This window comes from Patagioenas fasciata, chromosome 2 (genome assembly GCF_037038585.1).
Source record: "Patagioenas fasciata isolate bPatFas1 chromosome 2, bPatFas1.hap1, whole genome shotgun sequence".
NCBI classification, from domain to species: Eukaryota; Metazoa; Chordata; class Aves; order Columbiformes; family Columbidae; genus Patagioenas; species Patagioenas fasciata.
In genome coordinates, this window is record NC_092521.1 from 84666850 (window position 1) to 84673982 (window position 7133).

Sequence of the window (7133 nt, forward strand, 5' to 3'; positions counted from 1 at the left end):
TGTACAACATTTCATAATGTGTGCAATTTCAAAGTACATAATGGCTTACATTTAAAACAATACAAATCATAGTTTCAGGAGTAGATTCAGCTGCTTAACATATATTATATATCAATAATAAAAAATACATTATACTTTCATGTTGTTCTTTTTTAGGTACTTGGGTGAAAGTTTACCTTGTTAGACACATGATACATTTGTGAATAGTTGGTGTGCAAATACATCTATCTAATTTCGTCTTGTTCTCTGTGCAGCTATTTACAGTGTAATTACAATGAAAAATGCAAATACCTTATTTTTAGCTTCTCTCCATCTTCAGGACTAGATCTAATGCACCTGTCAGTCATAGTAGAAGATAATAAAAAACTCACTATCAGACATCCTTTTCTATAAAATTTTAAAAGATACAGTGTTATCCTATAGTCTTTGAAATGCTGCCCACTTCTAATAAATCATGCTTTTCTGAAGGAAAACTGAATGTTTCAAGGAAGAAAACAAAACCCTTTCTGTATGTCATTGTCCCTTAGATTTCCTCCTGTCCCTTTCTCATCCTCTGTTTTTTTCTTTTCTATTTAGCACAGCATATATTGACTTTGCCTTCAAAAATATATTAACAAACACCAACTAGAGATGTCCAACTGCAGTTTTTAACTTGACAATGAAAATTTCCATTTAAAATGGGGGCTAGGGCAGAGGTGTCAAAGTCATTTTCACAGGGGGCCACATCAGCCTCTTGGTTGCCTTCATAGGGTCAAATCTAACTTAAGGACTGTATAAATATAACTACTTCTACATTTCCACATAGAGTGACATTAGTAGACTAAACATTCGTATATTGTTCTAAGAATATGTTCTTGATGTACTGATGACATTTGACTCTGCATATTTTGAATATAAAACAGACTTCCATTCACCAAGTTCTTAAGCATGCAGTTATGCACCTTTCCTCATGCCAATGCTTCCCGGTTAAATACGTGATTAAGCAGTTAACTAACTATAGCCAAGGATAGCACCTGGAAGGTTGCAAAAGAAACCAAATAATTTCCAGAGATAATATTGATTCATTTCTGCTTCTGACTGCTTTACCAACTACTCTAAGTTCTGCTTCTTTACAATATGTAGGATGCATCAGTTTGCTTTTTATTCACTGAATGAAAACACTTAGTATAGAATACAGCAGGAAATGCCATGAAAATAAGGATGTCCTTTAAAGTTGACAATATTATCTTTCAAAAGGGTTCTTTACAACTTCTACCAAACTTCATCTGAAAGCTCAAATCTAATTCAAAAGTTATTCACAAGACTGAATTTTCTCTGTATTGGAATATGTCTAACGTATCAGAAGAGGCATATTGAGTCATATCAGAAAAAGTATGATGGAAAAGACAGAACTGTTTTTCATCCAAAACTTATACTGTATCAATATAAAAATATATTGATGTATCAGTTTCTCTAACAATTTTTTGGAAACAAGGAAGATTCTTAAAACTTGGAAACAAATCAGTTATATTTTTGGAGATTAAAAAGATTACTTTTTTAGACCGAATTTGCTATAGATTCATAGCAAACTGTTTTAAAAGAAATTTTTTCAAAATATTAAGATAAGAAAAAAATATGTTTTTGTTACTCTAGTATTATCTTTATTTTTCCACATAGCACGAAATACAGATGCATTCAAGTTTTTGCTCATATTTAGAAAAAGGAAAATTTTGAAATATCAAAATATTTACCTTACCTAAATTTTATTAAACTGCTTTTCATAGGTAGCAAATTCAGTTTTTCAGGATGCTTAATCACTCTCTATGTTTGTTTGCTCTTTTTTTTTGGGGGGGGGGAGGTAGAGGTGTAAATATCTGCAAGTTATGGAAAACTTCATGTAACACACTTCTAATTCTTTTTTTTCAAGGCATCTCATTACCTGCAGATTTTATATTACAAAAGATGACTTACAAGACAACTTCTTTGTAAACATTTTTCAAGGTTCTTGATCTAATTTTTTTTTACAGCTCCTAAAACATCTGTCATAAGTGATTAAAGAGTATAGGAATTTATAATGCTCTGTTTGAGAAAAAATAATTAAACTAGCTCCAATAAAATGAGAATTACCTGAACTTGATCAGAGTTTCTTTGATGTTTGAAAAAAATCAGGGTCATTTTTTGCTGTTTCTTTTTACCTAGGATTTCTTTTGTATTTTCCACTATAATTTCAGATCCAAGTGGAATAGAAATATCAAACATAATGGTAAAATGTTACTGTGATATCTCTGACCTCTGAGAAAGCAAGCCCCAGAAATTTCATTAACCTCTCCATTCTTGTGAGATTTAAATTCCACATCAAGAGATGTTAGACAGTTTGGATAATCATCAGGTTCTCAAGGTGATATTTGAACTGAAAATCCAGCCATTGTGAAGATTACTTTTCACAGTGTGCAACATGACAAAAGTCTTTTCCATGCTGCAAGATAAATCAGAGTTATTTTGAGATCTGAGTGGCTGAATATCCAAGCTTTGTTATTTATACAATTTTCTACAGTACTTTATCCACTGAGCAAAAAATACATCTTTATAGCATTGCAAAAACAGGTTCATGAGCAAGCCCATGCACAAAAGTTACAATGAAAAAGCTATGGGATATCTGAAAAAAGCTGTTCTGAAGTTACACCTAGGCCCCATATCTTGTAAAATCTCTACTTAGCAACCAAAGTTTTGTATGGATGGATTTTTGTTGTTGTTGTTTCTCAGTAAATCTGTTTTGGTCTTTTGGGGAAAAAAAAAAAAAAAAGTTTGCTTCTGAAGTGACTTGAAGTGACTTGTAGATTATATTTTAACATGCATAACCATTTTATTTTACAAATGAAATCAGAAGATCATGCTTCAGAATATTGCTCATGTTCAAACCAGATTGTTTTACTTATTTATATATCCATAGAGAAAAATTTAGAGGAAAAAATATCTAAATTATAAAGATAACATTTTTATGACCCCCATGTAATATTTGAATCAGAATTCAGCAAGAAGTGCTACATGCATGTTGGTACTTACTAGAATAGAACTTTAAACTGGATCAGGACCCTAACTTCCAGTATTCATCCAAAGGTATTGCTTTCAAGGACAGGAGACAGTATAAGCTATATTCTCAAAAAAGAAAACAATGTAAAATATCTTACATTAACGTGGTAATATGCATGCTGCAAAGACAAGGGAGTTTCCGTGTTTTGCTCTTTTCTCAGCACATGGAACACCAGCATTACAAGAGACATAGTAATTACAAACATTGTATTTACCAAAAGCAAGGCACATCCAGTATTTAATTGTTGAGTTGGACTTAAATTATCTCAAGAAATCTGTCAAGTTTTTTTATAACAAAAAAGTAGGGAATGAGGATGAGATTTTTTTTTGTGGGTTCCTACAATGCTTTATGTCTGATTCAGCTCACAGCTGCACTGGATTTTTAAGTTATTATGACATTTATTTAAAATTTGTGAAACCTGTATGAGAGCTGTATTGCCTTTCTCTCTTTCTTGGTGGTTGTTGTTGTTGTTTTGGGTTTTTTTTTGGTGTGTTTTTGTTTGTTCATTTTTTTGTTCTTTTTTTCTGTCTGTTTGGTTTTGGTTTTGTTTTGGTTTTGTTTTTCCTGTCCCTACCCACCCAAACTTCAGAAGACTAGATTTTCACTCTCTTGCTTCAGTGTTCTGGAGCCCAGTAGACCTTTCTATCTTCAGCACAAACCAAACTGTCTGAATTACTAATTTATTTCCCAGGAAATTCAAACCCCCCATTTCAGCTTGACGAAGCTTCATTATTGAATCCCAAGGAATGTAAATTCTGAATGCTGTACTAGCCTTGCATGAGCAAGGAAAATTTTAAGTAGCTGCTCCAGTGAAATCCTGCATGCTTTAGAGATTACCTTAAGAGGAATAACCTGTCTCTTCTTTGGACTGGTAGGAACTGACTTGAAACTGTTTCTAGGATATGCCAAAGGTCTGAAGTTACACTGTACGATACTAAGATGTCTGATAGGAAACAAATGGCTACTCATTTAGGAATTTATTTTTCGAATGCCTGAGTATGGAAGGAAAAAACTCCACTTGATAACTTAGTGGAAGTGCAAGTGATTACTTTTATACATATTTCTGTACATTAATTTATTTTTAAAAGATGCAATAGATGTTTCTGATGCATTTAAACTGATTTTTAATTCCTACAGTGGAAAAAGTGGAAAGCAAAGCAACTGATACTTTGGAGAAAGCTGCAGAGAAGAGCCAAGGTAGTAGGAGCTAGCCAAGTCGAGCCTGTCTACCAAGGAGAGCTCTGACTAGAGATGTGTTTTCCAGTCTAGGTGATCTTACAGCAAGGAAATAAAATAGTTCATTCCCTCCTCTGTCCCTACACTGCACTCAAAAACTGCATATAAAACTGCAAGTAAATATGCAATAGCAAAGTCACTAGTCACCAAGCTATGAAAAATTTAGTGCTGTGCTATAAATATTGTCAGCTTAGATGTATAGTTATGTAGTACACAGATTTGTTAGGGGAATACAAACAAATATGAGCCTAGTTCATACTATTTTATGCACTACTTCTGCATTTGGACCCACATGCTCGGTCTCATTTCTGTTAACAAGCTACACACTAGAGGTTTCCTACGTAGTGTGTAATATCTGTTTGTTTCAAGCATAGAAAGAGTGGGAGGAAAATCTTGTAATTCCAGAGGTTTGCCCTATATGAGGCTTGACTTCTCTATAATTAATCCTGTAGGCAGACATAAAATCAGAGAATAGGACTGCTTCAGTATAGAGCCAAAGACCCCAATCTATTCTATTTTAAGAAAACTTGTCAAGCAAGCAATATATTTGGGAACTAATTGGGCTTCTATTTGCCCTTTAGGCAACTTTTTTTGAGGTAGTTGTTAAGATACAGAGCCTGTTAGAGAAAGGTTATGAAGTTTTGCAAAGGGATGACAAAGGTAAACAGTGGGGGATAACAGAAAAAAAAAATGTTAATTTTTGAAAACTTTCAGGTTAGAGTTTTCAGGTATCTGGAGTGATCAAAAACAATTAGTATAACAAATCAACAACATAGTTGAAAGGCACTTGAGACAGAGTTGCTAGACAGCTATAAGACCACTGTTTGGAAATAGTGCAGAACATCTGAACGAATGACACCCATGATGTGTGATGTAGAAGAATTTTCTCCTGTACTGAAATGAAAAACAAAGCAAAACAAAACAAAACCTGGAGCAGCACGTAACAAAAGAATAATCTGCTATTCGTTGTCTAGAATTATTATTTTAGTATCCTTGTGCATTGGGGAATTAAATTATTGTCAAAGAAAATGAAAAGAAGTAATCTCAAACTACACAAACTTGGAAATGGTCAGATTTACTACTGACATTTGCTAAATGATGCCTTTAAACCTTGGAATGCAGTGATGGAAGTAACTACCTGTAATAATAATAATTTTACCTAAACACTATTTTAGTTTATGCTTGTTCAGTTGAGAATAAAATTAAAAACACTGCATCACCAAAATGAAAACAAACTAAAAAAAAACCAGTCTAATTGTTGTCTACTTAGAACCAACTGTTCAGAACAGATGGAAGAAAGTTTTATGAAGGGGATATTCTGAAACGGAGAGTGAGGGGAAAACCTTTAAAGTTTTTATCTAGCAAAATATTCTGTCTAAAATTAACCAAATATTTCATAGATGAAAAGTACATGACATTTTTATTAATGTTGAATACATATCTGGCCAAGCCAAAACAACATTGTTAATTCCCATTAATGTGGAAATCATAGGAAATGGATTTGCAAGACTGGAGCTGAAAAGCTTTCTTTAGGATGCCGAACAAGTCCTCAAGTTTCTATTTTTTCAGGAGTTTCTGCCTGAAACATGCTAGTTTTCCCGCATACCTCTCCTTCTCTCCGGCCATGTCATTCATTCTTTATCCAAGATGAGCAAGAAATACCTCACTGTCACTCATCCGAGCTGGTGAAGAAGCACAGACATTCTTGTTTGTTATCTGATGCCATAGATGTCATCTGGGGTTTGCAATGTTTGAGTCCTTGTGAATAAAAATAATAACAACCCATTTCCCTTATCTTAAAATTAAATACATCTTGGAGAGGTTTTTCTCTAGGGCAAGTCCTATATTCTTGCTGATCTCACCCACAACAGCTTAATTCTCTTCTCACAGTGGTGGGGGAAAAAAAAAAAAAAAAAAAAAAAAACAACAACAAACCATGGAAATTTATGATAACAAATTTATCCCTTTTTTCACCAGATTTTGCTTAGTATTTTCTAAATATTGCCCTTTTCTTGTTGTTTTTTGTTGTTTGTTTTTTCTTTTTTACATTCTCATAAATCTTTTGTCTGTTGCACTAAGTTTCCAGCCATCTACAGTGTAGCATCACTCTAATTGGTCATTACAGTTTCCTAGTAATAAAAAATATTCAAGTGTAATCTTTGACATCATGTAAGGATTAGAATCTGAAAAGGTTTATGGGCATGATCATTCCAAAACTTTTTAACGATATGCAAACTGTTTAGAAGCATGTTTATGCAATGCAGTTCGATATATTTATCTTTTGGCCAAGCCAAGTAAGCCTTGGTTAGTTTGTTAATTAATTAACTTTACATTAGAACACCTTCTATAAATACTACATAGACTGTACATTACTTCTTTTTCTGCTAACATCGTTAAATTAGACACAGTTTACAACATCCATAAGCTTCTATTTGCAGTGCTCTCAAAGCAATTTACTTGCAATTTACCAACTTTTAAAAAAGTACCTACTTAGTTACTCAGGGATAGACATCAATAGCCAAATGTTAAGTTCAAGCTACCCAAAAGTAATAAAAAAATCCTAACACCTGGAAGTACAGGAAAGCTATGGCATGGCATGGCGTGGCATGGCATGTTTTTTTGTTATTTAAAATATTATTGATTTTTACTTTCTATTACGTATTTTTTTCTGTTTTCAAAAAGAAGCAGATACCAAACTCTCTGTTTATCTCTGCCTGTTAATGTATCAATTAATTGAGTATTCAGATGTAGATCTGGATACGCACAAAGGCAGCATGTATGAGTGAAATCACTGCTGAAATTGTGGATTAAAAACAAAAAGAGAAAG